The 10,889-nt window shown below is 40.1% G+C and overlaps 1 protein-coding gene across 1 annotated transcript in view; it reads right to left on the minus strand.

Moving 5' to 3' along the window:
- LIMCH1 (LIM and calponin homology domains 1) overlaps positions 1-7,336 on the minus strand; it is a gene marked incomplete at its 3' end in the record, with an annotated part of 93,226 nt that extends 85,890 nt beyond the window's left edge. The window contains exon 1 of the mRNA XM_010284029.1: positions 7,273-7,336. The remainder of the gene's footprint in view (positions 1-7,272) is intronic.
- Between the last annotated feature and the right edge of the window lie 3,553 nt (positions 7,337-10,889).

Genomic DNA, 10,889 nt, shown 5'->3' on the forward strand with positions numbered 1-10,889 from the left:
TATTTATTATTTGTATTAACATACTGTCTAGGAGTCCTGGCCATGGAGCAGAACTCATGGGGTGAGGTGTTAGACAAAAACAGACTAGCAGATGATCCTTGCCACAAAGAGCTTACACATATTATTAGCATTTAGCCAAATCAAGTCATGACATTCTCAGCAGCAGAGCTCAGCAGGCTCAGGGCACAGCTTAAGCTAACTGTGAAACTGCTGCACCTTTGAATCCTAACCAGTCTAGTTTGGGAACGGGTTTCAACAACACAACAAAGTTCGCATCTGCACACAGCAGCTACAGTTTACAGCTGTCCTTCACGTGTGTCCTACACACCTCTACCTATCTTGGCTGGTGTTATTCTGACTCAACAAGGAATCTGTTCAGGATGCTCTGGGTGTTCAGTGACAGACTTCAGCTTGTAACAAGGGACAAATTCCTCGACACTGGCAGAAAGGGACCGTATCCGTAGCATGACGAGTAGTAGTCCCAGCCAACAAACAGCTTAGTTTATTGAGTGCACTGTAAGCACTGCAGCCAAGGAAGCATCCAGAAGCAGCAGCAACTTTAAGGCCAGCAGCGAGGTTGGTCTGCAGAAGCCCTGGCTGGGGCCAGCGGTGGAAGAAGCTGTTGTGGTTTAACCCCAGCTGGCAACAAAGCACCACAGAGCCGCTCGCTCACTCCCCTCCAGAGTAAAAGTGAGAAAATTCGTGGGTTGATAAAGACAGTTTAACAGGTAAAGCAAAAGCTGCGCATGCAAGCAAAGCGAACCAAGGAATTCATTCACCACTTCCCATGGGCAGGCACGTGTTCATCCACCTCCTGGAAAGCAGGGCTCCACCACATGTAACGGTTACTTGGGAAGACAAAATGCCATAACTCCAAATGGCCGCTCCTTCTTTCTTCTCCCCACAGATTTGTATGTTGAGAATGACATCATATGGTATGGAATGTCCCTTTGGTCGGTTGGGGTCAGCTGTCCCAGCCGTGTCCCCTCCCAGCTGCTTGTCCATCCCCAGCCTCCTCACTGTGGGGTGGGGTGAGAAGCAGAAAAGGCCTCGACCTTGTGTAAGCCCTGCTCAGCAGTAACGAAAACATCCCTGTATTATCAACACTGTTTTCAGCACAAATCCCAAACACAGCCCCATACCAGCTACTATGAAGAAAATTAACTCTATCACAGCCAAAACCAGCACAGAAGCAGACAGAAACCTGGGAGGGATCAGTAACAGCCAATGCAGAAGTAAACAAGGTGTCACTCACTTCAAGTTTCACCTCCAGTCATCATAAACACAACACTCCAGCTGGTAGCTGAGGACAGAAGGGACCACTCATGAGCCAGAGTGGGATGATGAACATGAAGACTACTAGAAGCTGGCTAGACTATCACAAGCAAATAATCAAGGTGGGGTCATTTACCTACTTTTGGGGTTTTTTTTGATAGTTCATGTCTTTTATTAATTTCCTATTATTTCAGCCTCTCTTACATCAAGTTAAAATTCAAATTTGGAAGCCTGGACAACACAGGCTGAACCCAAGTGTAGCAGCGAAATACATCTCCAGCACATATGCTACTGTCAGATTGATTAGTTTCCAGCATCAAAAGTATGAGAGTTTTGGAGCCAAACCCAACACCAGAGCAAGCACATCCATTTCAACCAATAAAATACTGAATGAGATGCCAGCATTCTGTTTTGCATTTGACTTGCTAGTTTTTCTCTAAAAGGGAAGAGAGCAATGCCTCCTGGACAGCATTTGCATGGTTAATTGGAAGTAATAAACCCCTTCAAGCCTGTCTAAAAAAAAACCCAGCTAAATTTCAATATTTTAGTTTTTATTGGTTTGCATCTCATTTTTTTTTCCCCATCAATACTGCTTCCTTTATGCTTCCTGCCAAATTTGAACTGGCGGCTGTTTTCCTCTTCTGCAAGGAATTAACTACAGCATCACTGTAGATTGCTCCACACAGACTCTGTTTACAAAGAGCTTGGTTAAGAAACACCTGTTAGTTTATTTTTGTACTCTTCATGAAACTTAGAAATGTTTATGAGTACAGCATACAGCTAAATTCATTAAACAGGAATTTTATAAGGTAGCTCTGTCTGGCTCAGATGACACCAAAACAAATAGGCAGGAAAATCAAAATGAAAAATGAATGCAAAGGCAGAGTCTACAAAGTTTGGGGAGTTTAAAAAAAAAAATAATCAAACACCACAAAAATACATGGACACAATATAAGCCTTTCTTTTTTTAAGGATATTATTGTTTTTAGTGAAGGGATTCAATATATATGACAGTATGTCATGAGCCAAAGTGCACAGTGCTGCTCCCAGTCACTGGCCAAACCTCAAGTACTGTTTTAGTGAAATATTCAGGTATCAGAACTGAAGGCAGGCACAGGAGGTGTAGATCTGACAGTGTCAATTACTGTCTAGCAAGGAAGATCCATGGAAACCATGGCAGAATGGTTTGCACAGCATTTAGCTATGATGTTGACACTTTGCTTTCCATCAACATTCACAAAACTGCTTTTGGGATGTCAGCGCCAAGAACTTACTGTTTCTAGACAGTTAGGAAACTTTGCTTCTGTTTACTTCACATGTACCACAACTTACACAGCAAGACTTTTTTTATGGATACAATTGTGCTGGCAAATGAATTTGTCCAGCAGCAGGATGTCGTACAAAATCAGGAAACAGAAATGATCATGTATTATGAATCTAGGTATTACAATAGGAGCAGGCTCCTTCCAGAAAGTGGTACAAAGAATTAAAGGGAGAGTGAAAAATTAGAAGGAAGAATGAGAAGATAATTTTTTAAGAAAAAGAAAAATATAGTAACATTGAAGTATGAGTGGAAAGAGAGATAAAAATAATGCACATCAGTTAAAGTTGCATGTATCTCTCTTTTTAATTCTGTGAAACACACTACACTATTTGTGTCTTGTAATTTTATTTTCAGGTTCACACCTGCATGAAGAAAAAAGATCTCATTTGCTGAACTAAATTAGAGGCACAAACTCCGGAAAGCTAATACAATGCTGAAATTTCTTTGGGACATCACATGACATCAAAAATCCCCTGGAATTTATGCAACAGTGCCACATAAGAGCAAAATTACCAGCACCAGCAGACAGGTAGCTATTAAGGTTCTTAATAAGGTTCATCACAAGTTCCCAGAGAGCACTTTGCCAACAGAAACTTCCTAGGAAAATAATCACAAAAAAAAAATACCTTGTTTTCAAAGGAACAAGCTTTTCTAAACAGCACGTTACAGTCCTGTTCACCTTGGTGCAATAACCATGCAACCAGGCGAGTTTTTCAGAGCTACTTTTTCCATTGCTAAATCATACAAATGTTACAAAGATAAGGACCGTACACAAGCCGAAAACTGGATGCCACAGTAAACAGATTTTTATTCAGTGCTGAAACGTGAGCCAAGATACAAGCTAAAGTTCAGCCCTCCAACTTCGTCTTGACTACTTCCTACTATTATATGTGAGACTCTTTCACACAGCCTCTGAAGTAAGTGTCTGAGCTCCTGTGGGGATTGTTCAAGGAACTGAAGTAATGCTATAAACTCTCCTAAACCCTGTCAAACAAAAGATAAGGCAGAGACCTTTTCTTTTCTCAGAGTGACATTATTCAGGGACAGGAAGCAAAAAACTTAGACATTTTTAGAAGAGAAAAAGATGGTCAATGTACAGTGGTTAGCATTATAGAGCAAAGCTTATCTACAATGATGCTGGGAAGTTTTTATTTCTACAGAATGAAATATGTAATAAGGCATAGTTGTATAAAATTTCAATTAGTAGAAACCTCAGAAATTATTTGTGCGCACTATGAAAGTTGTGCAAAATGAAAGAAACCAACAGCAACTCACTGAAAAAAATCACTTATATGTTAATTATATTCATTGTACTCTAATAATCCATCTTTGTAAAACTTCTGCAGCTTCAGATGGTCTTTTAATTAATAACTCAGCCAAAATAATTTTCCAGCCTTGCACAATTAAATACATGAAATGATGCTTCTGGAAAGCTGACAGTCTTAAAACAAAGGTGTTCAGTATTAATTTCTCATATGAGCAAATTTTTTCTGGCAACACGGCTTGCTCCGCAAAGCCTGTTACTCCTACCTAGGTTTAATATGTTCTTTGGATGTTTTGTGAATTTGTTTTTTGGTGTGAGCATTAGCCTTCTGGATGAGAAAGCATGTCATCCAATTTAATACTCACTGCAAGTCTGAATACCAAGGCGTTGGCCCTATGTTTTATTTCATTAAAGCAATGTATCATTTCTGCTGTGATAACAGAAGCAATCTGCACTTCTAGAGATCAAAGCAAATTACAAACAAGCCTGCCAAGCCGAACATACGTAATTCTATATGTAAAGCTGCATACAATCAACATCCTGACTTAGGCTTGCAACTAGACAAAGATCATCTTTGTGTATTTATATGGCCTGTGCTTAGTATGGTGGTGTACAGACCCTTGAGTCCTTACTTTAACACTACAACACTATAGCAAATAAATTTTGCTTACATAGTTGCGTTCTGGTATACAAGAGGTCTGCAAATAAGCCATTCCCTCTTAAACCGCATGAAGAAGTCCCTGTTAAGAATTTCAGAGTAACTGCAGATTCATCTAGCTTTAAACACCAGGAAAAGTTTGAAGAATTCAGTCTGTTGACACTAGACCAGTTATACATCATACTTCACCGCAGCGTTATGAGAAGTCACTCAAACACGAAATATAAAGAACATTTTTACACCTGATAACACTCCCAGATGAACATCTCAGCATGTCTCCAATACCAGCTTCAAGTTTACTGTTACTTTCCTTCAATGAAGCATACTTCTTTCATTTGTCCTTACAATAACAAACGAGAAAAATAGAGTATCATCTGGAGAATTTGATTCAAGTAGACATTTTGTAGAGCTACATAATATATGACTGTTTGTGTCTCTGAGGGTTAAAGATGAAACAAAAGGCACTTTAAGTACTTCAGTTATTCATAAGTTTTAGCTCCAACTCTGTAAAAAAGAAAACCTACCTATTGTCTCTACTAGTGACCTAAATACTTACTCTACCAGCTATTGGGAAGACATTAATTAATGAATTCTGTTAGAATGATTAAGTTACACTTTTTGAGCAGAAGCAGTATCTAAGAGTTCAAAAGCATGTCTCTCACACAAGACGGAAAAGTAACTGAAGCCTTCACAGTATTTCTATGGGTACTGGAGGAAATCACACTCACTGAGGTGAAATAGCTGGAAAGAAGTAACTATGCTATGTCAAGCCAACCAAAGCTAAGATAATAAAGAAAAATTAGCAATAAATAAAAGAATGTGCCTTATATGTGGTCAACTGACTAGGAGGTATAACTGTTTCTGGACTATAGTACCAATATTTTAAATTTTTTTTTTTTTTTTTAGACACACAGACATGGTACAGGTAAGAGAAAAGAAAAGGATACAACTCAAACATACACCTGCTGTCTGTACTTCAAAATAATAAACAATAAATACGTGTAACAGACTAGAACACTTGATCATTTAAATTCACATATAATCCTTAAAACAGCTACTTACTCATCACTTGAAGTAAAAATGGCAACAGAAGTCAACAGGTATGGAAGTAGACACCCTTGAAAGCAAGGGGATATTTGGATGGCTTGCTTTGTTTGGAGCAATTTATTCACAGAACAGTAGATAAACACACCCATTGGTAATGTTCAAGAAGCCAGAAGCGCCACTGAACTTTTTAAATAGCCTAATTATTTATTAGGAAAAATATTTAGAAAAGTAATTACTAAAGGTAAGTAGAGGACACAGGTACAGAGGTAAAAGAAGTCACTTTCCAACATCAAAAAAAAAATCTGCTGTGCCATTAGTAGCCTGAAAACTGCTTTTTTGGTAATGCTTTTAAGATAACACATCTTGCAAGAGAGATTTATCTCAAGGAAAAACACACAGACATAATGACTTTTTCTATGTCCTTCCTACTACAACCACCTTACCTTTGGGATTTTACATATGAATGAGAAAAAAACAATGTAATTCAATATCATCCTCTTAAAACAGTCATAACAAAAATTGAGTTTTTCCTGAAAGTGAGCCAAGGAAAAGAAAACTGCACTACTTATCTTTTGCACCTCTTTACATCAAATATTCCCTTCAAATAGGGCTGCGTAGGAATAAAACTAGGTGGGTTTTAGAGGCAAAAGAAAGGCACACAACGAAACTTTAGAAAAAGGGTGACGGGGATCACAAATTAAATCCTAAAACTAGGCAGTATTCATGCAGAAATATGCCCATCAATCTACAGGCTGAAGGACACAGCCTCAAGGGCTATGTAACTACATTATAGAACCAATTTAAAAATGAATGTAACCTGGTTTCTAATACACTGAAACTTCTTAATGCAGTTAATATAAAGGAACATTAACCTCAGCTATCAACAAGTAATACGTGCTGAATCTTGCACAACTAAACTACAATATGAGTAGTGCCAGAACAGAGAAGAACCACGTATATAAGTATATAATTAGTCTAAATTGAGGATGGCCACCTTCCATATGCTCAGGGGCCTTTTTATTCCCAGCCACATCTCAAGATAAAATCAATATAGCCATATTCCTATGTGGCTAATCCTATTGGATCCAACACCCATTCATACCCCCAACTTCTCCAACGGCAGGCACAGGACTGTGCCAGCCCTTAAGGTGGCCTCCTGAGCACCCAGCACCCCTGAGAGCCCACAGGCTGTCAGCACAACCTCTGTGGTCTTCCTCCCTCATAACAGATTATGGCCAACTTTTACTCTGCCCTTAAAGTCAACATGAAATAGTTCCCTAGAGTGTCCCCCAGTGAATGTTATCTGCAGACTGTGGTATTTTGGGGAAAGAGAAAAATGAGACAAAATACACAAGTACATTTTCCTTTCTTTCCAAAAAGCTATCTTTTTGTGGTGACAACTTCTAACACGTACATTCCAGTCTTTCTAAAGCTAGCACCACAGCTGGAAGATGATCTATAACCAAGAAGATATTCTTCCTCTAAAAATATACCCTGCCTCTTGAATATTGCCCTCTTTCAAAAAAAAAAGTAAAAAAATATATATATTTTTCAGATTTCAGAGGGACTGCCTGCGTTTAGTAAGTTAGAAGAGTTCAAATTACAAAAATAATTGCTATCTAAATCACACAGTCATAAAATCAAGATGCAAAAAGCAGCGCTGAAAGTTTTTGTTTTATTTTTTTCTCCATTTGATATACTCACCAAACCTGCAATGGGGGTCGGTAGTCTATTGATCTTTTTTACCAATCCCGGCCTTATTGCATTCAGCAACCTGTTACAAGAAAGGAGTATTTATGAGCGGTAAGTCACAAAATCCAAATTATCAAACACTTGTCCCCAGCACATAAGGATTTCAGCATGGCTGGAAAGGAAGATGTTCCCCTTTCTCCCCTCCCGAAAACATATGTGTGTACCCAGCGAACCATCACTGAAATTAAAAAAAACACAAAAAAACCCCAAACAAACAAACAAAATAAAAAAACCCCAAAAACCCAGGAGGAAAAAATATCTACAGCACAGTACCAGAACAATATTTCTTTTGTACCCTAAATGTGTCTAGATCACAGCTTTTACAAACTGTGAGTGAATTTTGTCACATCAGTCTGCCTCCATTGCCTAGAGGCAGGTCATGCCTAGAAAGGCCGGAGAACAAAAACCCAGAAGGCATCTGGCTCTCACCACAGCTTGGGAAGAACAGTCCGGCAGCTTCGGCACTGCAGGAAAGTGAGAAAGGACATACACTTTATGGGTGGTGCCTCTATTTTTCTGCATCTGTACTTCAAATTAAATACCGTCCTTGCATATATTGTGGAGAACAGAGGTCCCCATAAAATGTAAATGTGAGAAGACAAATAAAAAGGCAGTCCAAGGAAGCCTACCACATCTCAGAAACATCATTAGGCCAGTGATACCACAGTTGGACACTGTTCAGTGTCCAAAGATGAACAACCCCTCCAAAGTTCCCCACCACCCATGAACACGCTATGAGAAGTGCTGACATAGCTCATTGTTAGAATATTCAAAAAAATGATCAAGCCTCTAAAAGTGGGGAATTTTAATTATAAAATGCTGTTGCAACAAACACTATTTCTTTACCACCCTTCCCCCAAGAGAAAACCCTTATGCCTTTCATCCAAAGCAATAAAATTCAACCAGTCCCATCCATTGGGAAGAAAATCATCAGGTCAAGGCACTCACTTCAAATTCAAGATCTTTTTAGAGATTTTTGCTTATCTTAAAATTAGAATACCCACTATAGAAGACATCTCACTTTGTGCTGACACTTTCTCCATTCAAGAATTAACTCTTCTAACAGCCTACTGTGGTGGTAAAAATATTAATATTTAAGACTTGGGAGGTCTGGCTAAGAAGTTTATCCTAAATAAAGGAACATTCCTTTCAACTAAAAGCTAACAGTCTGCGATTGTTTCCAACTCCCCACTTCTGAGCTAAGATAATACTGGGTGTGCTACGCCTATAGGCTCCTCCAGGAGCCATCTCTGCACATTGTCATGTTATTTAATGTTTGATTAGGACTGCAGCAGTTAACAAGCTCATCAAGGAGTCCATCCCTCCCAGGGGTGGATACCTGACTTTGTTAACATTGAAATGATTGTTTTTCCTCACTGCTTTCTTCCCCTCTCCCCCCCCCATATAGGTTGGGTCTCTGCAATCACTTGGAGAGAACAGGGGAGCAGAGCAGGAAATAGCTATTCTAAATGTTCTCTGTGATCATAGTTAATAAAGCTTCTGTTCAACCTGTCTTAAATTGTAATTGTGTCATTACACACTTTAAATCCCCATATCTCCACCACCACCATAATCAGGAGTGGCAACAAACCCAACGTGAATGACATTTTTGGGAGTTGAGGGTATTTTCTTGTTCTTCTTCCAGTTAAAAACTCTGTACAGATTGTTGGGCTATTCCTGACTTCTGCTTAAGGTAGTATGAAACTATTATGTCCTAAAAACAAATGATGAAAGAATATACTTTTACAAAGAATTCACTCCTCCCACCACTCCCCCCCATGCATGGAATGGCAAGAAAAAACCACACATATGACTTATAATTGTTTTATTTCACAGATGACAAACATGCATTACTTTTTCCCCAAAAAGACATAAGCCTTTCAAACTTGCACAACAGTGACCCTGTAAACTACTATTTTCCATTTAGCTGCTGCAACAGGCAACTTAAGATTTTATTGTTGTTGTCGTTAAATCGGAGCACTTCTTTCCAGAAAATGTAGCTCTATTGTGATTTCCATCTTCAGTCTGCCTATTCTGTCACAGGAAAAAATATTAACTAAAGCATTCCATTTTCTTTATTACTCAAAAACACAAATACTTTAGGCACCATATCCAATATTGCAGGTGCAGATCAAAAGCCACAGACAGTAATAGAAAATAAAATAAAGAGGTCTTAATGGAAACCTCAGATGCCAAAGCCCATCTAAATAAATCTTCAAAATGGCTTGTACGGGCTTGCCTGTGAAATATGGGAGAAGAATAAAACGAGAGGAAGAAAAAGAGCAGGGAATAAACAACATTTTAGGTCACCGTTTGGAGTCTGAAGAGGGAGGAAATGGGATGGGGCAGGATGGAAAAGCCTGAGGAAAAAAGGTCTCTATTATTAAAATGTTTACCTCCTGTTGGAAATATCTCTAAACAGCCTGGCACCAAAACCCCCAGGACTTGCTCACTGCAGAACGTGCCAAAGGGAGATTTCTTCCAGAGCACACCGGCTGCTTCTAAATTATTGCCTCATCTAGAGCAATAGTCCAGATGCCAAAATATCCAGTGGCTTAAGCTTGCTTGGCCATCAGCCTGGCTGAAAGGCCGTACTGTTCATGCAGAGTGTCTCAATGGTTGCCTTCACTCACACAGTTACTATCTGTTCCGGCTTCTCGAAAAAGCCACCGAATGCACCTCTTCCTACATGGGCAATGCACACAAACTACATTTTCTGTGCCGGTTTAGACTCATATAGAGCATCTGTCTTGATACGTAAAGTTTTATCAGCTCCAGCAGGTTTCTGCTGAAATACAGGACAAACAAAACCCTAACCTTTCTGCACCAGGGACCTGGCACAAGGCCCTTGGCCATGGCCCAGGGGAAAGCATCTGCAGGGGAGAAAACACTTCCCAACCCACACCTTCCCCCGGCAGCCTCCTACAACTGCGGTCCCACGCTTTCTGGCCCTGCCGACCCTCACCAAAGGACTTGGCTGCCCTGGGCCTCACATCCCCAGCCGTGTCTCAGGTTAAAGAGTTTGCAAGGAAGAAAACTTGCAGCACGCACCTTCCTCTGGCAGCCCTGGCTCTAGCCTTTCTCCCTCCCCCGGTCCCAATCCCATCCCTAATCCTAACCCCTGGCTCATTCTGAGGTATACACACTCAGACATGACCCCAGTACCAAGTTCATGGAGAAAACATTTGCAGCCTAAACCTTCCTCCAGCCCCACTTACACTGGCCCCATTTCCAGCCCCCCTACACTTATAGGTCTGGGCTTTGTCACCCTCCCAGCCCTAAATCTGACCACAATACCATGTGCTGACCTGTCAATAAACTTTTGTTGTTATTTCTCTGCACCACGCAAAAAAAAAAAAAAAAAAAAAGATTTTGTAAGAAACTCCCACCAGTTATCATTCAGAAGCCTTGGCAACCAGCACACGGCCAAGGACTGCCCTGCAGGCATCAGGCAGTCATCAACATGACCTTAACCAGAAGCAGCTTTTTTTCTGCACTTAACGGCACAGCAAGTCTAGATACCTGCACTTTAGGCATCCATGGACAGGGGAACAATTCCAGCACCTCCC

Source organism: Phaethon lepturus, unplaced genomic scaffold, assembly GCF_000687285.1.
Source record: "Phaethon lepturus isolate BGI_N335 unplaced genomic scaffold, ASM68728v1 scaffold9883, whole genome shotgun sequence".
NCBI lineage: Eukaryota > Metazoa > Chordata > Aves > Phaethontiformes > Phaethontidae > Phaethon > Phaethon lepturus.